The sequence below is a fragment of the Microtus pennsylvanicus genome, chromosome 2 (assembly GCF_037038515.1).
Source record: "Microtus pennsylvanicus isolate mMicPen1 chromosome 2, mMicPen1.hap1, whole genome shotgun sequence".
Lineage (NCBI taxonomy): Eukaryota > Metazoa > Chordata > Mammalia > Rodentia > Cricetidae > Microtus > Microtus pennsylvanicus.
In genome coordinates this window covers 45,506,000-45,532,428 of record NC_134580.1, presented here as the reverse complement: position 1 = coordinate 45,532,428, position 26,429 = coordinate 45,506,000, and the positions used below count along the sequence as shown (strand labels likewise).

General features: G+C 39.5%; 1 long non-coding RNA gene across 1 annotated transcript in view; it reads right to left on the bottom strand.

Annotated features, from left to right (window-relative positions):
• LOC142843490 (uncharacterized) overlaps positions 1-23,713 on the bottom strand; it is a 33,083-nt gene extending 9,370 nt beyond the window's left edge. The window contains exon 1 of the long non-coding RNA XR_012909633.1: positions 23,371-23,713. This is a non-coding gene — a long non-coding RNA (uncharacterized LOC142843490). The remainder of the gene's footprint in view (positions 1-23,370) is intronic.
• Positions 23,714-26,429: the final 2,716 nt, after the last annotated feature.

The window sequence follows — 26,429 nt, the reverse complement described above, 5'->3', positions numbered from 1 at the left end:
TTGTTTGAAATTCCTCCATCCTTTCCTGTAACTTAGAGATCGCGTTTGCTTTGCATTCTCGTGCATTTAAAGCTAGGAACCAGGCACCTGCTGTGAGGGTAACTGTAACTAACATGAGCACAACCCAGCGATGATCCCCACACAGCTTCCATCTCCCAGGTGAACGAATGAGGAGTTGCTTTCAGTCATAGTGGACAAAATAAAATAGTTAATGCCATGCCTTGCAAGGAACTCCCCGAGTTTCTCATTTATGAATTTTATTTATTCGCACATATCTCAGTGTTAGAGAAAATGATCAAATGAAAATGTATTATCTTTACTAATTGTTTCCCATATACTTTTATCAATACTATAATTTTTGAAAAGTTATTTATTTTATAATTATCTTTTCAGTATTCGTGGTCTTGTGCCATCATCTTCCCTCTTTTTATATCTTCGAAGATTTTTATTTCCTACATGTTTTAGGCAGGATAGGAATATTGTAACAGTATTCATAGTGATGGTGGGAATCTTATACATTTTTGTTGGTTAATTACTTATTCAATATTACTACACCATGCTTTCAGGACATTTCATTTTGTTACATAAAGCGTATCTCTAGATCTCTTTAGGGTAAACTTTGTTATTCTTTCAGTCCCCGCCCTTTCCACTCCCAGCGACCTCTGACCACTCGCCTCGCCTGAAGACTTCTCTCTTCTTCCTGCTCTCCTTCTGGTGCGCACAGGCATCTTTGTCTCTCCCTCTTTTCTTGTTTCCTTCTCTCTTCCTTCCTTCCTTCCTTCCTTCCTTCCTTCCTTCCTTCCTTCCTTCCTTCCTTCCTTCCTTCCTTCCTTCCTTCCTTCCTTCTTCCCTCCCTCCCTCCCTCCCTCCCTCTCTCTCTCTCTCTCTCTCTCTCTGTCCCTCCCTCTCTCCCTTAATAAATGCTTTATGGCTATTTTTTCTGTTTATGGGTGGCCCCCTGCTGTTGGGAAACCTGCAGCTGTTTGGCTCTACCCGGACCGCTGCAGGCCGGCCCTGCCCTTAAGAATGGGCTGGCCGGTTTTATCCCATGCTTTTTCAAACCCAGTCCAGCTGGCCTTGGTGAGTTCCTGATAGAACATCCCCATTGTCTCAGTGTGTGGGTGCACCCCTCGCAGTCCTGAGTTCCTTGCTCGTGCTCTCTCTCCTTCTGCTCCTCATTTGGACCTTGGGGTTTCAGTCCGGTGCTCCAATGTGGGTCTCTGTCTCTGTCTCTGTCTCCTTTCATCGCCTGATGAAGATTAATATCCAGGAGGATGACTATATGTTTTTCTTTGGGTTTACCTTCTTATTTAGCTTCTCTAGGATCATGAATTATAGGCTCAATATCCTTTGTTTATGGCTAGAAACCAATTATGAGTGAGTACATCCCATGTTCCTCTTTTGGGGTCTGGCTTACCTTACTCAGGATAGTGTTTTCTATTTCCGTCCATTTGCATGCAAAATTCAAGAAGTCATTGCTTTTTACTGCTGAGTAGTACTCTAATATGTATATATTCCATACTTTCTTCATCCATTCTTCCATTGAAAGGCATCTAGAGTCCACATTGGAGCACCGGACTGAAACACCAAGGTCCAAATCAGGAGCAGAAGGAGAGAGAGCACGAGCAAGGAACTCAGGACCGCGAGGGGTGCACCCACACACTGAGACAATGGGGATGTTCTATCGGGAACTCACCAAGGCCAGCTGGACTGGGACTGAAAAAGCATGGGATAAAACCGGACTCGCTGAACATAGCAGACAATGAGGACTGCTGAGAAGTCAAGAACAATGGCACTGGGTTTTGATCCTACTGCACGAACTGGCTTTGTGGGAGCCTAGGCAGTTTGGATGCTCACCTTACTAGACCTGGAAGGAGGTGGGAGGTCCTTGGATTCCCCACAGGACAGGGAACCCTGACTGCTCTTCAGGCTGATGAGAGAGGGGGAGTTGACTGGGGGAGGGGGAGGGAAATGGGAGGCAGTGGCGGGGAGGAGACAGAAATCTTTAATAAAAAAAAAAAGAATGGGCTGGCTCTGCTTGCTCACCGAATGGCAGGGGCCGAAACTGCAGCTGCTTGGGTCTTCCTGGACCCGCCACGTGCCGGCCCACCGGCCCTGCCTTTAAGAATAAAAAACTTTCCTGGAACTAGCTCTTGTAGACCAGGGTGGCCTCGAACTCACAGAGATCTGCCAGCCTCTGTCTCCCGAGTGCTGGGATTAAAGGCGTGCGAAAAACAGCCTGGTCTACAAGAGCTAGTTCCAGGATAGGAACCAAAAGCTACGGAGAAACCCTGTCTCGAAAATCAAAAAAAAAAAAAAATTATTACATTTTATTTTGAAATTTAGAAGAGATCCTTTTTAATTAGAAACTACCAGGATAGTCACTATAAATGTGATAATGGGCATATTTCCATTGTCTCTTAATTCTATATATTCACTGTACTTATCTCTATTCATGTATCTGGTATGTGTATGCTTGTGTGTGTGTGTGTGTATGTGTGTGTGAGTGTGTGTATGTGTGTGTGAGTGTGTGTGAGTGTGTATGTGTGTGTGTGTATGTAATGAGCGTTTTTAAATCCTTCCTTCCCTTTTAAATGCACTTGAAAAATAACAGTCGTTCATCTATTTTTTCTTACATTTTAAAATAGGGATAGATTTAGGACTCTATTTTTTTATTGTTTTTATTTTAACCATCAAACTACTTTTACTGTGAGAAACAAGGATCTAAGGAGTATCCTAGCCTCGGTTTGTGCTAACAGGTGCCCATTTTAGTAGGTCTGCTTACAAGTACAAACATTCCCAGGTGCTTCCTATTGGAGTGGCCAGGTGGGCTACAGATCAGGGGAAAAGTCATGTAGGAACCATGCTAACTTTGTCTTCCAGATGTTGTATTCAGTACCCCGAGGATGAAGGATGCGTTGCCAAACTCACTTCTGTTCCAAGAGCCTGTCCTGCACAGGCTCTGTAACACCGAACTTCATACTAAACACACATGCTCTAACACTGAACAGCACATTAGTACATTTTAAACCCTCCAACCTGTGCAGACGTGAAGGAGACTTAAGAGGAAGGACTACTCAGGAGTCTAAAGAGCTCTGTTCTGATAAAAAAAATAAATGTCTTTAAAAAAAATACAAAGATGAGAGGAAGGGAATCACTTTTATTTGCTGCTATCAAGTGAGTGGAAATTGAGGTGGCTCAGACATCTGGGATTTTGGGGTTAGAGATGCTGCTGATCTGAGCTATCTCAAGAGATGGTGGAAACAGGGGCATTGTGTGGGGGCCAAGGTATATGATTTCTATCAGTGGACAATTTTCTGAAGAAAATTGAAGGCTAGACCAAATAAGTGCATTGAGTTAACAACTCTTTTCTCTCCTTGCAGGGTGTGAAACATACAACCCTGAGAATGTACTTTTGTGGTTTGGAGATAAGCTGTAAACATGGGAGGGGTGCCTGAAGATTTCAACTTGTTTTTCTTCTTTGCAGAAGTGTTTTTAGTCCTTTATACCCTATGTACCTTCTGCAAAAACAAATCCCGCTGGAAGCTAGCTTTGCCCAGCACAGCTATAGGAAAAAGATGCCACTGAAGCAGGATGAGACTGGACCACTTGACTGCTTCCACTTCATTCCTGAAAGCCTGAGAGGGGACCCCATGTACCCCTTGCTTTGTCACCATAGAGGCAGCTTCAGCCTAGAGGCTAAGGGGGAGGGACCGTTGCAAACTCTGTAAATGACTAGATACAATCCATAGGCTGAGGGACAGTGTGCAGATGTGAGAAAAATAATCTCAGAACTCTGGCGCAAATGGGAAAACTACTGGCTACCCATGACTGCAGAATTATATGGCTCCTCCAGCTTATTACAAGGATTAGGAGGGTGGTCTAATCCCCATCAACTTTCCTTTCTCTTTGTTCTCACTTAGAGTGGCAACTAAAAATCTAAAATGATGAATGATAGTCTAACTAAGCATGTAGGTTTATAAAACCACTAAGAGGCAAAGAATTCATCACATCCCTAAGACTAAATGTAGTTTTCTTGTGTATATCTCAAGCAATAAGAGAAAACAAAAAGTCTAATCCATCAGAGACTTTTTCTTTTATAAAATACAGCAACACATTAGTAGAAAATGTAAAAATGTATAAACTATAAACATTTTACCTATTGGATTAATATATAAGAAAAATTTCTTTCATAAAGGTTTCTGTAGATTTATTCTATATATTGGGACTAAACTCTTAAATCAAAGATGTGTTTTATGGATGTGTTTTCGTCTGGGCAGTAGTATAGTATCATTTTCCTAGACCTAGTATTCTTAAAGAATATTGCATAAAATCTATTAAGTGCATGCTTATTGTAATCTTCCTCCACATTTCTATATCTATATATCACGTATTCTGTCTGTCTATCATCTATGTATACATACACATATATGCCTGTCTATCTTCATAACCATATATGATCCATAAGTCTTTATGCATCTATATCCTTTTCCATGCCAGCATCATTTCTCTTCACCTTGCATATCACTACCTCGATTTCAAATCTTATACTTACATATACCTGCATTTTCTTCTATTTATTTGTTTAAATGTGGTCACAATAGCTCCTTACATTAATGGAGAGCAGGCTGGCCCGGAAGGGGTCTTCCTCTGTCTCCAGCAATCCACTGTACTGTGTGTGGAACTTGGGGAAGCTTAATTTGGTTCTGAATGATGAGTGGTCTCCTTCTACATATTTTTTTAGTAAATAGTAGAAGTCACATTAAAAAGTGAATCTGTTTGCCTTTTGGGTCTTTTTGTTTTTTGGCATAAATCTTTGGGGTAATGTGTTGATTGTTAGAAGTTCTTTTAGATATGTGTTAGTTTATACCTCACTGATTTTGCGGTAAAACTCCTACTGACTGACATTTTTTTTTCTCCCCATGTTAGTACCTCCTTAGAAAAGAATATAGAACTTATTTGAAAAGTTACATTCTACTGAGGTTTTTTTCTTAAATTATTTATTCTATTTTTTGAAGGTGAGGGACTTACTTGCCAGTCTTTTCAGCCCCTGTGACTTAAGTCTGTTTCTATGATATAAACAAAATAAAATTAGCCAATCTGGGACCTAGTGCTCACTACAATTACTCTGGTTATCCCGTATTTGTGTCGATTTCCTCAAATCTGTCACCTGCTCTAATTCTTAGCACAGAATGTGTTCTAAAATCATAACATCATTAATAACGATATTGCTAACTTTCTTCCTGGGTTCAGGCATAATTATATTGTTGCATGTACAGAGGAAGAAAAACAAGAATGTTTTCCTTCTTCCTTTCTAGGGTGTTAGCTGGGCTCTAGCAAAACATAGATTAAAGGAAGAGAAGTCAGTAGAAGTTTTGAGCACATCTGTGCCTTACATACAAGAAGAGAGGCACAGAGATGAACGATTTGAAAGCTTTGGTTTGAAGTAGGAATTCCACAGTGTTTTAGCCAATGAGGACTACATTTTCGGAGAAATGTAAGAGAATAGAAAAGGGTGAAGGGGCCGTGGGAAGACAAACGTTTGTATCCTGATGGAAGATGAGCCTGCGTAGTGAAGCCTGCCATGCAGAATATTTCTTGTTTCTGATTTACACTGGCAAGGATCTAAAATTTTCTCTGGCGAGGAACTTGGTGAGAAAGGGAAGGATGGGCACCTTCATACATTTATTTCCTACGTTTTGGCAAGATGAAGGGAAGATAATATTTTTTTTATTTATAATTGATCTTTACTAACTCTTGGTTAGAGTACTCATTCTTGGTTAGAGAACTCATTCTTGGTAAGAGTACTCGTTATACCAAACTAGCATGTTTGGGGATAGCAAATTTAGCTACTCTTCACATTGAAAGTAGTACAAGTTGAAAATGAAAGGAAGAACTCATCTTTCAGTATTGCTCATGGAGGGAAAAATTACATTTGATTTAATATCTATGGCCTTAAAAGGAGTATTCAATAAATCACATACCTAGCTGTTAAAAGATGTTTGTTTTTTATTTGCAAATATTTATAATAAAGCTTATACAATTTCTTAAAAAAATAAGGATCTGTGACTTAAATAAAAATTTAAAACAAGATCTACAAGGTAATGCAGTAAGGAAAGTAAGAACCTATGTAAAAATCCATTCTGAAATACCTGCATTGAAGAAGAAATTGAGATTACTATCTTGTATGGCATAGTGATTAAAAGCATATATCCTGGAGCCAGACGACTCAGATTCCAATCTACCTGACACGGTTAAATGTAATTTCTTGGGATCAAATAACCTCCTTGGGTATGAAATTGGTACAGGAGGAAGAGTATCGGCCTCGTAGCCTGGTACAGACTAAATGGGTTAATGCAGTTAAAGCCTGCAGAGCAGTGGCTTAGGAACGGGGTCTAAAGTTTATGTACTATACCTCTTTTCTCTGAGAGTTACCAGCAGTTCTTCCAAGCAAAACATAAAACAGTAAAACACAAGTTGCTCTAAAATGAGCAAATAAACAAATGTTAAATTGTACAAAGTAGCGCACCTGACCCATACAGGAAACAGGCTCTATGAAGTTTGTGGTTTCTTTTGATCTCCTGGGCAACAAGACCAGGGCTTGGAAGAGAAGTGCTGACCCTAAGTACAGAACTAGGGTTCTTTAAGCATCCCTTTGCAGCTTCTCTATGTGCTAGCTATCTGATCTTTGAGAATCAACTCAGCTTCTCTGAGTCTAAATTTCTGTATTCGTTAAACAGAGATAATGGTATTACCTATCTAGGAAAATTGCTACAGCGTTAAATGAGTCATTGTCTATAAAGAGCTGTGCAGGGTGCCTGGCTCACAGCGTGCGTTCAACAGATCTTAACCTGTATTAATGGCAATATAGTCTATCTTGTCTTACACTTATGGAGTCGAGATTGCATACTTAGGGCCACATAATTGAGATCAGTTTTATATTTTGCATCTAATTCTTGCTCCTAACTAGAGCATATAAGACAGAAACAATCAGAAATAATAGATGCATAGAGATAAATACTGCAATTACAAGGCAAAGTCATCCCTAAAGAAGTAATTAATTATAAACCAAGTGGCTTGAGTGTCCTCCTCTTTCCCTAAGTTCACACACACAAGAGGCTCTAACATTTTGAAGCCCTTCTGCCTGAGAGCTTCAGAGACAAAGAAAATGATATTCTCCGGACAATGCGGTCTGTATTTAGCAACCAGAGTCATTTCTAGCACCAGAACAGAGTCCCGTGTAAGTTGAATTGGCTTGATATGGGAGAATTGTTGTCTCACATTGTCTTCCCTGCACTGTCTGGTTTCTACGGGCAGAGTAGTGGTGTTGCTATAAGGTCTGAGTGATACCAGAAAAAGAACAAGGGCTCTCTGTGGGAAAAAGTTAGGGCCTTCATTTGCAAGTAATTTGTAATGAATTCTCTAAAAATATATGCTTTTAAGGCTTTCAACTGGTTTTAAAATGTGAAGTGGCTAAATCTCTCGAAGCTGTCTTTTTTTTTTTTTCCACAAAAGAGGACTGTGGTCTGAATAATAATGAGAGTCACTGAAAAGGAAATCCAATGGGGATTTCTGGGAAGACAGAGCCAGGATCACAAAATCCCAACCCAGGCCCCAGGAGCATCTGTGCTCATCAAATCACTGAGTCCATGCAGGTTCACAAAGCCTGGGCTACACAGCAGCCTGGGTAGGCACTGTAGAGAGTTCAGTGAGGTGAGCTAGAACCTGTTTAGTTCCCACTGGGGAGATAAGACAGCCGACCAACTGACTTACAGCTGACTAAATCACTTCATCCAAGGCCAAAGGTAAAAGATCTCGAAATGAAGAATCAAAATACAACCCAGTCAAAAGAGCAAGTACTTTGAGTTATAGAAAGAAAGGAGTTCAGAAGCCTATGAGGATCAGGGACTGCTTCATAGAGGCGGTGAGGTGCTGTTTGAAACTCAGTGGAATTGCAACTCAATAAGCCAGGTGAGAAAGTCACTAAGGGATGGGCAGGGGTTGATACCTCAGTGGGGCCAGGCAGGAATAGTCTGTGCCCTTAATAGCCTGTTGGTGCAGTGCTCAGACTTCTCATGTTTTATTAAACTTGACTGCTAGGGAGCCAGTCTCCTTAGGCAGGATGGCTTGACCAGCATCTGACCCTGGCAGAAACACCAATCAAAGCCCAAGGGAGAGTCTAAAAGATGCCTGAGAAGGGATTAACTAACTGTACTGTCACTTAAGCCTGCTGTCATCCACTGTGACCAAGTGAAAATAGAAGACTGTGATCTCTAGACTAGACTTTCCACGTTCCCCCTTTGAAATGCTGATTCTAAGATCTGATAGACTCTGGAGCACAACAGCCTGGCTTCTCCCTGTTAAGATAGGACCTCATTCATGAAGCAATTTGCGCCCAGTTGGGGCTTCTTGAAAAATCACACTCTGGATGGCTCGTCCCCTCAGCTCTCCATTCCCACACTCCATTCTGTTTTGTAGGTACACTTCCTGAGTTCATATTTGCTGAGGACCCTGCTGCTTCACTTGTAAGAAGGGAGTATATATCCAGAATTGGAAGAAAGTTTAAAGCAGGGACTAAACATGCTGGATTTGCATTTGATACAGTTAGAAAAGCAGTGGATGAAAATCCCAGAAGAGGGATTAGAATCCAGTTATTAGGCAACACTTTTCATAGTCAATCAATGAAAACAAGCAAAAAATGCTTTCTTTTTGTCTGCTTTTCATCTGAGTGATCATATTACAGACAATTCTTAGATTTAACTAAAATACGACGAAGTCTGTGTTCTAACAATTTGTCTTGCCTCTTAGAACTAGACTATGCAAAGAACAGGTGCTGACACTTGTCCACAGTCTCCGGGCTTATTTATACACAAGGCATTGTGCAGGAGCCATGATGCTTGTGTGTATGGATTTTACGTTGGAGAACCTGTCTCATGATCTTGGAAACTGGACGCCATTCCAATCAGTTATCTAGACAGTAGTAAGCTAATTTCAGTATGTGTCTTTCTCTGTAGGCTCTGTTGAGGAGCTCCCCTTGGTTTTGAGAAAGAATGGGTGGTTATGGAATATACAGACCCTCAGGGTGGTTGCCTAGCAGGTGCTACTATTTATGCTAGATTGTATGAGGTGAAACCAATTTGCTTAAAAACCAATCACTATTTCATTCTCTCCCCTCCACATTGTTAGCTCCTTCTAATTCTTCATGTATGTTTGTCTTGTTTCTACCTCAGGACAGTGAGTTATGTTTTGCCAACTCTTCATATTGTTCAGTTTTAAACATTAGGTAAGCTTATTAACTTCACAAGGGTTTACCGAATATTCACAGTGCACCCGATACTGCCTGTAGGAACAATAGATGCCTATCCACTACTGAAACCCTTTGTTATCTCTTACCATGTAGAAGAAACACAGGGCACATGGTTCTAACAGGAGCTTCTGGTCTAGTGACTAAGGCAAAAAATAAGGAAACATGTTGATTGGTGTGGTACATGCCGTATAAGGAAACATGCCGATTGGTGTGGTACAGGCTATAAAAGGAAAAAGAAAGAATAGAGGAGTTCAAGTGACCTGGCCTTGGGGTACACAATGGATGGCAACAGGATAAATATAGTTTTAGAGCACCATGGTGGAGAAGAGGTGGCAGAGTATCACCCACCATGGATGGCAGAAAATAGAGTAGAATCCCTCAGCTGGCAATTCTCTCATTTGCCTCCTTTTTATCGATCAAAAACCCAAAACAACAGGACGCAACTGCCCATGTTCTTCTCCCTTTGATAATAGGGAAATACCATCACAGACATACCTTGACGAGTGAATTAGCAAATTTTTAGGCATTTTTCAAAACAGTCAAATTTGGCAACCCTAGTTATCCATTATACTTGGTATTGCCGTTGGTTCTACCAGAAAGAAGACTATCATCAACTGCGGATTCCTGGCCTTGGATTTCAGATCCATGAACCCAAAATGGACCTATTTTCCATATAAGGGTTGTCCAATCTGTGGTATTATGCCATTATCAGTAGGAGCTGTTCTAAGGCAGTAGAATTGTTAAAATTCCAATATTCAGACATCAGGACTTATCAAGATGGAAGGAAGGCCTTTGAAGCCGAAGGAAAACCATATGTCATGGCTGGGTGTGGAAACAGACATGGACTGGGAGTAGTAACTGCTTGTCAGCAGAACTGGGCTGTAGAGACTGGCTAAAGTGAGGTGAGTCAGATGATAAAGGGTCTCATTCCCACGCTCTATAGCATAGATGCTTTGGAAAGCAACCAGGAGCTATACAAACATTTAAAAATTATTGCATTTGTTTACCTATGTGTGTGCACACGTGAGAGCCATAATGTGTGTGTGTGTGTGTGTGTGTGTGTGTGTGTGAAGGGAAGAGAACAGCTTGTAATAGTTGATTCTCTCCTTCACCATATGGGCCCTGGGAATCAGACTTACGTCAGGCTTGGCTATAGGTCATTTTACTGACTGAGTCATGCCACTCACCCAAAATATTTTTTAAGAGATTGGTAATATTGCTGGGGGTGGTGATGCATGCCTTAAATCCCAGCATTTGGGAGGCAGAGGCAGGCAGATCTCTGTGAGTTTGAGGACAACTAGGGCTGTTATACAGAGAAATCCAATCTCGAAAAAAAAAAGAAGAAGAAATAAGATTGGTAATATAATAAAATAATATTTTTGCTTTAGCTCCTTCTGGTGTTTCTGAAGAAACCTAATTGTGAAAGAGAGAAAGGGAGGGAGGGAAGGAGGGAGGAATGGAGAGAGAGAAAAAGAACAAGAAGCTATTTAGGACAGAGTTGTTCTATAGGACAAAGGTCATATGCAAATTTGGCCTAGATTAGTGCAAATAAAGAGCTGTGGAAAGATGTGCAGGTTGTGCGATCACTGGGAGGCAGAGGCAGGAAGGTTGCCGCAGATCTGAAGCCAGCCTGGCCTACATAACAAGTATCAGTCACGTGTCAGATGTGAGTGGGAGGCGAAAAAAAAAAAACCGTGATTCTTCAACATCTTGCTCTTTATCTCCTGTTTATTAGCACCAACTCATCATTTTTGTAAACATTTCCTGTTATTCACTAACTGAATATGTGTTGTGGTTAACGACTACAGATCACATCACATCCTGTGATAACATGATCAGCTATGATCTATAAAAGCTCCTGCAGACTCTGGCAGTCCCTTCAGTGAGTTCCAGCCAGCTCAGAGGTAGTTTCACTATTACAGTAACGTGAGTAAGTTCCTTTCTTTATCTGGTTTAGGCTTAGCAGTGTGGTGCTGTAACTCAGGATGTGGAACTTGCCCTAAGAGCCTCATGTCTTCTACCAGGTAACAAGGCTGCCAGGAGTGTGGAAACTCTGTTTCTACCCAAATCACCGACACACACAGGTGAGTCAAGGTCCAAACCCTGTGCTCCAGGCTCCATTCTGTTGGCAGCAGCTATGGGTTCACTGGTACATTTTGTGAATTTTTAGTTGGGTTTCAGTGATGGATTTTGTTTATTTTATGGTCATTTAGTGCTCTCTGCAAATGAATTAATGGTTTATAAATATCTTTGTCTCCTTCAGACAAAAAGTGACAGAGAATTGAGTTAGTATCTCTTTTCTATTTATCTTATTTTTTCTCTAAATGCAACTTGAAAAATTTGTAGCTACTAGGAAAATATTTTCTGAGCCAGTGAGGAGGTAAGAAAACCAATTCTATATTACTGTTACTGCTAAATACTTCCATCATTACATTGTGGCCCTCCCTTTCATTTGGTTATCTATGACTGTAACGGCAAGTTGAATTAATTAGTTCGGTTGAAAAGACCATCAGACTGTGTTCTCCTTGCACTATGAAATACAGGTGACTGTGGCAGGATTTCTTCCACCATCTTCTTTGCCAGACAGGAAAGAAAACAAAGGGAAGAAGCAAGCCGTGCCTTTCCCCAACCAACTTCAAGGTAAACTTTCCCTCCTCATAAAAGTATTATTTCTGCTCTCTGGAGAAAAACCAAACTCTTGCACCTCCTTAGAATTGATATATTTTTTTTTCCTTCTCCATTTCATTTTCTTCTGAAAGTGGTTCTGCAAGTTTAACTCTATTCTTGAAAGTCAAATGCTAGGGACATACTTTGTAGTACTGCTTGAGTAGTCCCTAGGCTAGGCTGCATAGGCAAGTCAATGGTTGGAAAGAAACACAAAAGACTGAGCACTAATTCATTGAGGCAACCCGCACTTTTCTCCAATAGGGTCGCCTCCTTCTGCTGACCTTGTTTGAAGACTTCTCCCGGCTTTCAAGCATCTGTTCTTTGTTAACACCAATATGTGTGATGTTAGCCCCATTTTCTGTGATGTAACGTCATGTGACTTCTTCAAACAGCTCATTATTAAACTCTGGGGACGTCGCGCTCCTTCAATAATAGAAACTCTAGGTTCAATGTTTCAGGGACCATGCCCTTTCTGTTCTCTAGACTGGGCTAATCCTCCTGCTTTACTTAGGGAAGAATCACTCTTTACTTGGGCCAAACTTATGAATCACCTTATGTTATGTCCCTCTCAAATGTTGATTTCCTGCCAACCTCTTTTTGGAGAAGACATTTTGATATCATGGACCTTTATTGACTTACTTAACCTAGTATACGGCCTTCCAGGATCAGATTGTAATAATTATAGTAATAACCATGCACCATTCTTAACTATAGATAGAACTTCTCCTCCAACCCTCATTCAGGCAGTAACTCGACACATGATCCAACGCCTTTCTCAAGAGGCTTGTTGGCAAGAGACCAGGTACCTCAATTGGAGGGTGGCTAAAAGGCTATGCCTTCATCAAGGGGTACCACAGCTAAAAACGAAGCTAAAAGGAAAAAAATTGTTTTCAAGGCCAAGGATGCAAAAGGAGCGTCAATATTGAGCTTAACTGAGGCACTGAGTATGTTCAGATTCCACAGGGAGTTTGCCCTGGGAACTCACGTCCACATCCCATTTTTCCCTCTCAAGTGGACTCCCTTTTCATGGAAACAGGTTAGCATTCTCCATTTTTTTTTTTTTTTGCTCTTCTCTCCATTACAAGTTCTCATGGGGAAAATCTATTATTTTACTGTCCTCTGCCTCTCAGGTATATCCTTACCCTTTGGCAGAAGTTTAACCTAGAGAAAAACATGTGAGTTACAATATTAGTTGGGATATAGAAGAATGTGGGCCTCAAAGGGCAGCCTTAACAATAGCATTATTCTTCATCCAATGCCATTAGATGATTACTGTAGAAGATTGGGGAAGTGGTCTGAGAGGCCACATATATAGGTTTCTATGGTTCTATACCATCACTACCTCTGCAAAGGAAATGTGAAAATAAATGAAGAAAATCTAGATGCAATGGAGGTCCCTCTATTTTATGGTCCTCTTGTCTTTTAGGGGTGTTCACCATTCCACTCTCTTTGGAGTAATTCCTGGTGGCCCTCTCATGTCACAAGGAAAAAATCCCAGTCTCCTCCTGTACTTGGTGATGATCCCTTTGGGAAGCAGAACTTCAACTGTTCTTTAACACTTGCAGGGCAAACCCCATGTAAGGCAGAAGAAGCTGCCTTTTTGGTAAAGGAGGTAATTGGGCCCAGAGAAATTCCTACAGTGCAGGTGACCCTTTTATTGGAAGATATCCAACAATGAAGGGGAAATTGAATGCTTATTCTGAAGATGCAGATAAATTTGTCAGTGTGTTTCAGACTCTGACCGTGTCAATTGATATGTACTGGAGGAGGAATGTCTTGCTACTCTCTGCACTATTATAAAGATGGGATGAATAGAAAGGAGGTAGATATGACAGCTAAGAATACAACAACTGCTGCTCCACCTCATGTGGATTATAATACTAAGGAAAAAATATAGATGGGATCAAAATTTCTGGAGATTCTTACTCAGTGGAGGAAAAAGGACAAACCTAAGGTACTTGTTTATAATAAAAGCAGAGAGATTTCCAAAGGGAAAGCTGGAAATTCTGCCATTGTCTTACTAAAAAACCATGATTTCTTGTTGCTACTTCATAACTCTAATCTTGTTACTGTTATGAATCATACCGTAAATATCTGATATGCAGGATATCTGATATGTGACCCCTGGGAAAGGGTGGTTTGACTTCCCAAAGAGGTTGTGACCATTGGTTTAGAGAGATTATTGCTTCTGCTTTGATCTTCCACTCCAGTCACAACTGTGGCTTCATAAGATAATTCATCCATGAATATAATTCATAGCTAAAGAAGATGAATTTGCTGACCCGTAACATCCAGACTCTAGTAAGCTTTCAGCAAATACACTAATACTGATCCTATAACTCTGGAGGAAAAAGCGTTAATGGGACAATATTTCATCATCTGATCTGTTTCTGATACAAGAAATGAACTACAAAGATTACATATGGAAGCCCAGATCCACCAAATCAGTTATTGGGCTTGGCCTTCACTGTCTATAGAAATCAGAACCTAAAGGAAGAAAGAAAATGAGTTCCGGGATAAAACACAAGCCAAAATAATAACAGCAATAATTGGGGGTGACTTTGATGGAACCTCCAAAGTTCAGACAATGCCTGGAGATATGAACCCTGGCCTACTAACCAGATATCATACTGGATGCAACCTTGAGCAACTGTCAGAAGAAACCACCACGACCATGAAAGAGACTGCTTAGGGTCAAATTCAGGCTCAAATGAAACCCTTGTGGGGGTGATCCTCAAAAGTTCTTTAGACTTACTGCACTACAAAAGGCACCTTTCTCATAACTCTATGATGGATGCTTCTTTTATTAATAAACCTGGAAAAATACAACAAAATATCAAAAACATCTTCAGAGTCGTGGATACAACTAAGAGCCTACTTACTGGTGTTTCAACTATGAGTTGGCAAAGTAAATACTACTGGCATTTCCAAGGGATAATTCCTCCTCTCTTTGATTCTCTTCTTATTTGCATATATAAAATCACATATGATACACATATGTCATATGATATATGCGATGTATATGTGATATATGACAGATATACATTGTATATGTGATATATGTATCTATGCACATACATCATGTATATGACACATACGTGGCATACATCATATAACACATACGTATCATCTAAGATACGTATATGTGATTCATATATGTACATATATGTGCATATATATGGCATACATCTTCCACAGTTCAATAGCTCAATTTATAGATAGAAGGTCCTTCAGAAACAGATTCCACAAGGAACAAAGAGGGAAAATTGGTTGACCATGGCCAGACAATACATTATCTAGACCTTGGACAACCAGGCTGAGAAATTTTGTGTATGTTTTCCAATGGGTCCTCAGGAGACATAATAGCATTAGAGGCAGAATAGGAGAGACTTTTCTGCCCTCCTCAGCTCTACACCCCTAGTCAGCATGAAGCAGTTACAAGAAGACTGACCACCTGCCTTCAGCTTCCCTGATGAATTAGGGTGAAAGTCTCTCAGAGGGAAGTTGAGGCAGACAAGCACAGGGAATAAGTTAGTGGCCTGGGACCCTGTTTGGTTTTGCATTATACACATCCATCTGTTTTACTTGTAGCTTAGACCCCCACCTGCATGATATATGCATACACCTTTCTTTCTAAACATTGCACAAAGAAACCCCAAACCCTGTTAGTGCCAAACCTGCATTAGGCTAAAGCACATCCTCTCTAAAGAAGGATTCTTCACTTATAACAGCAATCAAATTTAGACAGTTTCTATTCAAGTGAATTACTAATCTCTCTGGTGTGAAAATTAGAAGAAGGGCCAAGTTTGGTTTTTGATGTTTGCACATTAAGGCAAACTGTGTCCTTCTAGTGAACTTTTAGGAAGAATAGCATACTTACAGTCTCTGCCTTTCTCTAATTAGATTTATATGTGATTACAATCAGACACATTATGGGACACGTGCAATAGGAAAAATAAATATGTGACCTGTTTTATTAGTCAAAACACAAAACCACCCAAAATATTCTCCTATGTGTTCAGCCCTGCTTTTCTTTAGACTCCTTGACTATCCTTACTTTATTGGGCCCACTGTCAGCCTTAACAGAATATTTCTTTCGAATCTGCTTCAATCATAATAAACTTGTATTATTTTGTTTGTAGAGCTGTGTGAATCTTTATTTTCAGTTAGTTTCTGGGTAAGAGACCATGGAAACAACCCAAAGCCTAACCAAGCATAACAAGAGGAAAACTCGAAGGAGCCAGTTCTTTTCTTACTCCACGTTGGTCCCAGTGATTGAATTCCAGTCATGCTTGGTAGCAAGTGCCCTTATATGCTAAGCCATATCATTGCCCTCAATAGTTCTTATATAAAAGGAATATTCCAAAAACTCACAGAAATGAAAACCTGAACTCCTAATTTCCATATGGTAAAATGTATACCTGCAAGTACAAATTCATGTTCATGCAATAGGTAAGTGTTAGGGAAAAAAATCCTAAGACCAGCTGCTCCACTGTCTTAAAAATTCTGAATTTAAAATCCATTTAAAACATATTAAACCAAATTAAAATGCCCATATTTTATTAAGTGCAGCACTCTCGGGTGTCCGAGAGCATGGCAGGGGAGACAGAAAATCGGGGAGCACATGCAAACCCAGGATCATGTGTTCCTCCTGTGGGAACCCACTTAAATACCCTGGCGTGCTGGGATTTGGAGTCTAGAGCAATGCAACTCCCAGGCCAGGGGGCTGGGATGGATGCTCCCATCAGTTGATGGATGATTCTGCACTGATGACAAGTGGGCTAGGTATCATCTATCTGTGAGTATAACAGAATATCTTTAGTAATCATTTCACTGAATTTTTTTCCCAGTCATGTTTGGTTCTATCTTTAATAGTATGTTAGATTGAAGACTGTTTCCAAGATGTTTGACAACTTTAAAACCTTACAATGTTGCTCAATTAAATTAATTGATATTCACCACTTCCCTAGATCATATTTAAATTAGATGAAACAGCAAAATATTACTTGTTAAACATACTTTTGTATTTATATATCTATGCCTCTTATTTTCATATGATATACAAGGGTACTTGGGTACATTCATGAACATATTTATTTATGGAAATCTCTACTATAAATTATATTGATTGTTATACCTAGATCACAGAGTTCCCCCCAAAACCAACTAGGAGACTGAGTCATGTATGTAAAAGCAAAAAGCCTTTATTTTTACACAAGTGTGCAAACTCGGTCTCTCCTTGTGTCCAAAGTATTGGTGTTGAATTTCTTTAGTTCCAGCAATGAGGAGGCTGAGGCACAAGAATTAGGAGTTTGAGGTTGGCATAAACAAGAGAGCAAGACAATTACCACTCCCAGGTTTAAGGAGAGAAACTTCTGTTTCCAGGGCATACTGATGAAGGCGAAGTCTTATAGCTACACAAGGTTTCCAGAATGTGGTAGTTGGGTGTTCAGCCAGAACCAAAGCACTTATGTCATCCTTTTCAAGACTTAGTGGACATTGTGTCACAGGGAGAAAGACTGTATGAACCAGGAGTTAGGGAGAAGGGCTGTCAAATACAGTCTTGTGAACAGCATACAGTCCTTCATACAGGACTCTCAACAAATATGAGTGACTTGCTTGCTCTACATGGCAAGGAGCCTTTCCACAGCAAGACAAATCTAGGAGAGGATTCAGAAGGTCACAACTAAATTACTTCCTTTGCTTTTAATTCCGGGCAAGAGAGTCTTTGTTTTCAGTTTGTACCCACTGGTGACTCCACCAGGCTCCAGAGGATAGTCTCAATTCAACGATCAGAGAGGTTACACGAATTAGACCAAAGGGATTAAACAACAAGCAAAATTTCATGACTCTTGCAATGAAAATTATCTGGAGGACCCCCCTTTGTGTGTGTGTACATGTGTGAGTATGGAAGGTCATCTAAGAACTAATTTAACTTAAAAAATTAAAAAATAAAAAAAAACAAACAGATTCTTATTTTGACCAAATTTCATATTTCAACCAGTCTCTTTAGAGCCTTCTTCAAACTGGGCTTGAGCCTCAGTAATGCCCAGTCGGTGTTTGCAACGAATCTGAAAGACCCCCAGCGTGGGCAGACTCTCACTCAAGTCTCGGGATAACACCCCCCCCCCCCAGTAACTCACAAGAGACCGTTTTTGCTGCAATCAAAATCCTGTTTTATTGACAGGAGCCAGTGCACTGGGGCCGAGACTCATAACCCATGCAGGGAAGGAGTTCAACCCCGAGTAGCTGGAAGAAGGGGTATTTAAGGGAAGAAACCACAACCCAGTAATTCTGAAAATACCAGTGATAATCACAAGGGGTAACTCCCTGTTTCTCAAGATTATCCTCAAAATTACAATCTAACTATATCTTCAGCTAATTCCTGAAACAGAGTCACTGAACTGACTAATCCTAGATTTTTGGCTCTTTTTTTCCTGTTAGAGGGGTCTGGATTTATCCGGGTCTTTCAAATCCAGGTAGAACAGTCACTCACAATCTTTCATCATGATCAATGACCACTCTTGAGATCTGATGCTTTATCGGCCTCCTCAATCCTCACCCCTGATATTTAGGTTTTCAACTTCCTTTTAGCTAACAACCTTTAAAGACAAGTTAACTAGAATTCATCCTCTCAATATAAATCAAATTACTCTCAGCATTTTTCAATTTACCAATGCTTCACTCTGTTCATTTGGTATAAACTCCAAGCTGTGTGTTTTTTATTGGAAGTTGGTCTCAGTTTACTCTCTATTCCCCTTCCTCCACTTTAGGAGCTCCATTAAGACCTGCTTTGCTGGTTACCAAGTGCCCCATTTACAATTTTTCTTTATTCTACCATCAGAGGTTTTTGGCACCATATAAGTAACTACAATAAGAGGTTATAATCAGTGTGTGTGGGTGCGTCAAGAAGAGCCACAGTGGGAGAGAGGAACTCTGGATGAAAAGAGTAAGGGATTTTTTGTTTGTTAAGGAAAACAGGATGATTTTTTTTACTTAGAAAAATGACTGATTTTCCGAAAATCTGAAATGAGAATGTAGGGAAGACCCGCCTGGACAGAGAAGGCTGTCAGTTTCACAGAAAGGTCAACTTATTTATTGTCGTCAAATCTAGTTCAGTGTTGATAAGGTTGTCAAATATTATGCAGATACAATACTACTATTTGGTTTTCTCTATTAAAATGACAAAGTTTCTTAGATTAATGGTCTTCTCTTAATAAAATATTGTAAAAGACTTACCTTATGAATAATCTATTGAAAAGTTAATCATTCAGATTCTTAACAGTATAATTTTCTGTGTTCTATGTTGATTTTTACCATGTCCTTGATTATTAAGGAAACAAAATCTCCACTTAAAAGATCTACAAGTGAGTTGTTGCCCATAGTCTCTTCAAGTATCTCCTGTCTTTATTAAGGGTTCATACTCAGATCCTGCATACGCTATGCAAGTAGTGTTGTTGAACTAATCCTGAACTCCCTAAAATTCTTTAAGTGCTATTTGGTTAAATAGGAAATCAAGTTTTGTTTCTGAGCACCACACTGTCCTGTTCAATTGTGTTCAGATTTTCTGATAACTTTATGTATTTTACATTTCCCAAATCCTAAATGAGATTTTTGGTTTTGTAAAGGAAAAAATGTACAATTGAGTTGAGTAAGGTAAATACTACTAAAGTCGACTACTGTTATAAGAAAACAATGGAATCTAATTCAGAGATTTCTGGTAAGGCGAATGTGAAAGGAGCTCTTATAAGCAGCGATCCTGACTAGAAGAATGAAGGAGGTACAGTAATAAAAGCTGGTGTGTACTTTTATGGAATGGTTATGAGGAGAATTTCAATTAGGTTATGAGAAAATGGAAGTTTCCAGGGTCAGAGTTTTCACCCTAAGAGGCCTATTTGGCCTTCTGACTAAATCAATGAGGTCTCCTTTAAATCATTACACACAAAGAAAAAGGGGAAATTAAGGAAAAAATCATGTATTTGTACAGAAATGAAGCTGAAACCAAGGACATGCATTTCAGGGGAGTAGAGGGTTGACGGATGCACCCTTCTGATCGAGTGGCAAGCGCACAGTTCTTTGAGTTTTCTGATGTTCTTGTTGAAGTTCTACAGTACCTGGGCAATCTTCCTCAGAAGATGACTTAGCATTTCAATGGATATGTTTAGTGGTAAGGACAGTTGCATGTCCAGGAGAAAATAGGACCCAATCATAGACTGCGACAGCCATGGTTCTTTATAAATGCATGACAAGATCCTGGGATTTATCTGCTAGAAACAAGCAGAAAACCAGGAATACAACAAGCATCTTTACAAAGAGGTTTAAGTCTCACAGGAAAGAGACAAAGCATAAGGGTTAATCTAGAAATATGGAGATATGTAGAGAGATTAAAAGAAACATGAAGATCAGAAAACTAGGTTGAAGGTCGGCAATTTGGGCAAGGTGCAGAAAATTTGGTGAAGGCTGACAATTTGTATAAGGTAAAAGAACCAAGTAAATTTTGAAAACTGGCATCCAAATTAACATGTCTAGAGTGCAAGGGAAAAAAACGATTAAATCTCTGCCAAAGCTAGTTTGTTTATCAGTCTCATGCAGTTGCAAAGAGGTATAAGGCAGTTTGAGCAGAAGTGCCAGGACTAGAATCTGATAATCCAGAAGTGCACAGGACTAGAATCTGATAATCCAGAAGTGCACAGGACTAGAATCTGATAATCCAGAAGTGCACAGAACTAGAATCTGATAATCCAGAAGTGCACAGGACTAGAATCTGATAATCCAGAAGTGCACAGGACTAGCATCTGATAATCCAGAAGTGCACAGGACTAGAATCTGATAATCCAGAAGTGCATAGGACTAGAATCTGATAATCCAGAAATGCACAGGACTAGCATCTGATAATCCAGAAGTGCACAGAACTAGAATTTGATAATCCAGAAGTGCACAGGACTAGAATCTGATAATCCAGAAGACAGGACCATTGTCTCACTGAAACGTGCATATTCTCCTAAAGTCTCCTAGTTTTGATTTTTCTTGACCACTCAGTTAGGGATTTGTTTGACCTTGCTGGATTTGCCCTGCCTTGTCACACAGGTGTAGCGAGAATGGCAATTTGTAGAAAGATTTGCTTATATTTGCTCTGCTGGAAGATATAGTGGAGAACCTCAAATTGTACTTCTCAGAGTCTCTGTGGGTAAGAAGCCAAGCTAAGAGCTCATTGCCCCGCGTGGCTTGTAGAGTCTGTTGGTAGCAGGGATTCTATTTTCCTTAGGACTACAAACGACTCCTGAGCCTGATGGGAAGCAATTTTCTTCCTCACCTATAAGACTGGAGACTCTAAAGGCCAGGTACCAGGCACAATTCCTCCAAATAGCTAGCCATAGCTCTTAAAGGTCTATTGTAAAATCTGATGAAACGAGAGTCATTCTCAAATACTGCTCTCCAGGATAAACCTTGGTTATATTGCCTGTGTTTCTAATTTTCCAGCATGGTTCTATTCTGTGGGTATCTGAGATAGTCCTCTTTTGTTGCTGATAAATCCCTCTGCCCTGTAGTTAATTTGCCAGTAATGGTAGAAAGTATCAGAGTATAACACATTCAGCTATCGAAGACAGAGTTAAAATGGCTGTGGTTAGCATTATTTTAAGCATTTGAAAATTAGAAGACCCAATGAAAGTTAACTACAAAATAATGTAATTTAATTGCCATATTTTGATTATTTATCTGACACAAAGTCAATTCAGAAGTTTTAAGCTAAATATACATACATGGGAAGATTAATTCTATTTTCATATGGTATCTAACTTATGAAAAAGATAAGCATATTTTTCACAGAGAAAAATTTCAGATATAATAGTTATGAGCCATCATATGTCATGAATATTAAGCACATAGAATATACCAAGAATATGTACATCAGGAAAATATATTAAGTGTGTGTGCATAAGCAAGGAACATCTGAATGAAATAAATCTATTTCTGTCTTGCTGAAAGGGAGACTTTATTATACTTAATTCACCATATCAAATTACTCCCATTAGCTGAAGATGCACCTAAACCATGTGAACTTGAGTTTTTAAGACATTCTATTAAAGACTTTATAATAACAATTACTTTTACCTTGGTCATATGGAAACTTAAATTTCTTAATTTTATAGGCTTTTATTTAGCTCTAAGCCGGTCCAAAATGAGCCCTTTTAAGGGATTTTTATAATTGAATGTGGTAATACAATCTGGATGTAAGAAAACATCTCACAGATACGGTTTTTACAGACACACACATGCATATATGCATGCACATGTGTCCATACAGACAAATATGTAAATAGCTTAACAGATTCTAATTTTAAATTTTAGCCATGATTGAGGCCTTATCACAGAAACATAAAGTGTGTTGGTTTATAGAAAACAATGGAGTCTCATCTTCTGCTGTTTTCATTTTTATAAAGATTATGGTTTGGTAGAAGGGCAAATGAAAGTAACCAGCTTGTAATAAGGGCAGAAGTCTTTTCACCATTATTGGTATAGAGCATCTTTACGCTGTCCTTGGACCTGATGTATAATTTCATGAAGGCTGTGGGCTAAAGTAAGGAGGTAGAGGAGAGACAGTGGTAGCTATCTGGTGTTTCTCAAGCCTGCTTGTGGAGAAGTATTTAGTTTGTCTTTTCTTAGACTTGTCAGACTCAGACTGTTCTTGTTGGTGTCCCTAAGCTCCCACAGAGACACCAGTAAGAGCGTGTTTGCTTTCATGCAACACAGGAAATCATAAGAAGTGAGAGGCTAAAGTGAGGTCCGGCAGAGGTGGGCAAAGAAATAGAGTGCGTGGAGGTTTTGAAGTTGAGAAGATTCAGACTCAAGTCAGGCTAAGTAAAGACAGAGGAGGTGGAGATGTTGGAGCAGATGATGGAAATGCCTGATGATAAAAGACACTGGGGAAGAAAGGTGGCCTTTGAGGGAAGCCATGTCTCTGCAAAGCTTTTTGAAAGAATGACATGGTTTCCATCTATAACAAATAAGAGGGTGAGAATAAAAGCTACGTACTACTTGGGTGAGATCTTAGAGGTAAGGAAACAAACATCTCTTCACAGAATGAGACAGTTTGGGAAGATTCTGAGTTTTGTCAAGAACATATGTCTCATAATCTAGGATGTGAGGGGTAATAAATGATTGACAGTTTACCTTGACAATAAAAGGAACTCCTACCAGTGCTAGAGATCTTGTACCTGAAACTGAGGTATGGTTTCCTAGGAAGGATTAATGAAGTTTAACCATATTTATAAAAATGTGGAAGTATTTAGAGAAAGAGAAGAAAAAGACCAAACTGAGGGAAAACTAAAGTGGACTTTCAAAGGAAAAAGAGATTAGAATTATGAGATATTAGAGTTGGGAGGGTAGAGACTCACCATTGTGGATTTTGCTTTTCAAGACAGGCTGCAAAGAGTTCAGTAAGATGGCATTATCACTTGGGCAAGGAGAGCAGGAGGGAAGTCAACATTCTGTCCAAATCATAGCATGTTGTAGAAAAACAGCAGTTGAGGTGTAGTCAAAATTCTGTTCAAATTGTGGCATCCTTACTGCTGCAGGAAAAAAATCCAGTCTAGACATGAACATGGAAACATATTAAGAAGGCTATTGCAATAGAAAGAGGGGAGAATTATCCCACAAAGTCTCTTGAAGCTCAAATCACAAATGTCTCATGAAAAGGATGAGTGAGCAAAGTATTATATACAGACTGTTGGTCATGGAAAGAAGTGCACAAGGGAGAGGTGGAGATGAGAGTGTTTTTGAAGCCTAGCAAACACCATCAAACCCTGTGAGAACAGGAAAGCCAGTGCAGGAAATGTGGGTTTGTGGTCATGCACATAGAGGCAGCAGCTCCACTTTAGCTGGGCAAACAATTAAAAGCATGGGAAAGGTAGGGAGGCACAAGGGATGGGTGTCTAGCGACCCCTAGCAAACCATCCAATGTTTGTACCAAGAACAACATTTGATTAGCTAGCTTCGTTAGCTCCTGAAACTAGTGTCATCTCCAAGAGACCCCTGGACAATCATGCAGGTTCTTCCCCCTTTCATTGAAAGAAGGCTTAGAAACGGTGCTGGTTATTTGAAGCATTACAATGAGACACATGGGAAATATTGTTAACCATAAAGAAGTTTACAACCTCCCCTGTGTCACATTTATACGAGTCAATGTTAGTTATGGGAATGTCTTAAAAATTGTATTCTGCACAAGAAGGATGAAGATGATGGTGAGTGTTTCTATTGCCCATGATAGACCTTTATGGACCAGAGTCCTACTGCAGTTTTTTCTAATGTAAGACAACGGTTTAGTGTTATGCCATGTTTTAGTTTCTTCTTGAACATTAACATAGTTGTAACTTTATTTCTTTCACTTGAACCTCGCACCTCTTAGGCTGGTTGCCTTCTCTTCAGGATTCGTACCACCGATCTTTGAAGTCCTGATAATACACCAATGCTTAGAATCTACTTCTGATGTATGGCATTTGTTTACCTGGGCATCTTGGTAGATTTGTCTGGGAACTTTAGTGATATTCTGTGTATATACAATAAGTAGTGTCTTAGAAGGCTTTGCTTTCATATGTTAGGTACCATATCCATCCTTCGTTGGAAATACTCTTTAAGCATTGTGTTTAGGGCCTTAAACAATGTGTTTAATCATTGTATAAATCTTTTTTGGGGGATAGACTTGGTTTTATAAGGCATTAGAACCATCAAATGTTCCTGACAGCTGAATTAAACATTGTTCAGGTCACTCACTTCTAAAAAATGTCCATATAAGACTAATAGTTTCAGCTTTTTGGATAGATAGATTTTTTTTGGTTGGTTTGCTTAACTCAGTTGTTCCATGACACCCTTCATGAGCTCCAGGCTAGAGAGCTTTGTCTCTAACAGCCACAACCTGGGTTTGCTGTATCACTGTACGTTCAAAGCTGAGTACTTACTGTAAGCCTCAGGGCTGTACCATCTCATTGGCTTACTCTTCAACTGCTCTAAGCATGGATAGACTGCTGTTGGGACCACTAAGAAAGTCTAATGAAATTTTCAGGTTACACGTCCTCGTGAACACAGTGGATTCAACGATTAACACAATTGTCACAGCAGCTTCAAAGCTCTGTGTGCAATTGGATAAGATATGCAATGCATTACGGTTTGTGTATGTTTTGAGTTGATGCAGCAAAGTTTCACATGCTGATGACCTAGCCCCTTCTGTGGTATGATGAGGTGATAGAACCTTAAAGATGTGTGCGTTAGTGGAAAGAGCATACATCTTGGGTACCACCTTCAGAAGGAATTAAGACAAATCTTGATGGGCACAGTAGCTCTTGAGAAGATTGTTATAAAGTCAGTTTTGTTGTATCAGCCTTTTTGTTTTGTTTCCTGTATTACCCTGTGCTCTGCTTTTCTCTGTAACACATAATGCCACTCTGATGCCATCCATCATTTATGATGTAGCCAGAAGCCCATTACAAAAGTCAAACAGATGACAGGTTCATGTTCTTGGACCGCCAAGACTATAAACTTGGCATTTTCTATCTTAGCAAGCATCCGCTATTTCGTTGCAGTGTCAGAAAATGGACTAAGAGACAGATACTAACCAAAAATCCTTGTAATAACTAATTTAATGGCACGTCTAGAAGCTTCTCAAATTGGCTTCCAAATCCACCATAACATAGTTAATTATTGCCAGACTCCACAATTTTTGCTACATTTCAAGTTTAGGGCCAAAAATGCATTCCTATTTAACTATATTCAATATTTATGTTCTAGTTTCCTTTCTTTTGCTGTGATAAATACTCTGACCCAAAGAAAGAATTTATTTGATTTACACTTTGAAGTTATAGTCTATCATCCAGGGAAATCAGGCATAAACCTGGCAGAAATCATAGAGAAGTACTGCTTTCTGGCTTGTTCCTTTCATATTCATGGCTGGCTTTCTTATACAACATAGTCCAGGACCACCTTCCAATTGACTGGACCCTTCTGCATCAGTGAATAATCAGCACAATCTCCAAATGCTACATTGTCACAGACAAATCTGATCTAGACAACTCCCCAATCTAGTTTTTCTTTTAGGTGAGTATAGTCTTACTGCTTCTAGTTGACTTGCCTCTGACTTTCCCCCACTAACAGTCTTAATTTGGGCATATGTGTAAGCCTTTCTTTTACTACAGAGTTCTCAATACTTTCTATACTGGAGTCTCTGACAAACTCATATAATGTACACTGGTTAAATCTTTTATCAACCACTGTATAGCATTTGTTCATAGTTTAATGATCGTTGTTTATTTACAGTTTTCTTGGAGATTCTATCAAGATTTGGTTTGTACTGTGCATCTTCCCTCGTCCATGAAGGTTCAAACTATATAAGCTTATCCTAGGCTCCTGATCAAAATGACCAGGAAGTTTATCTGGATACTATTGGCAATGAATGACAACTTTT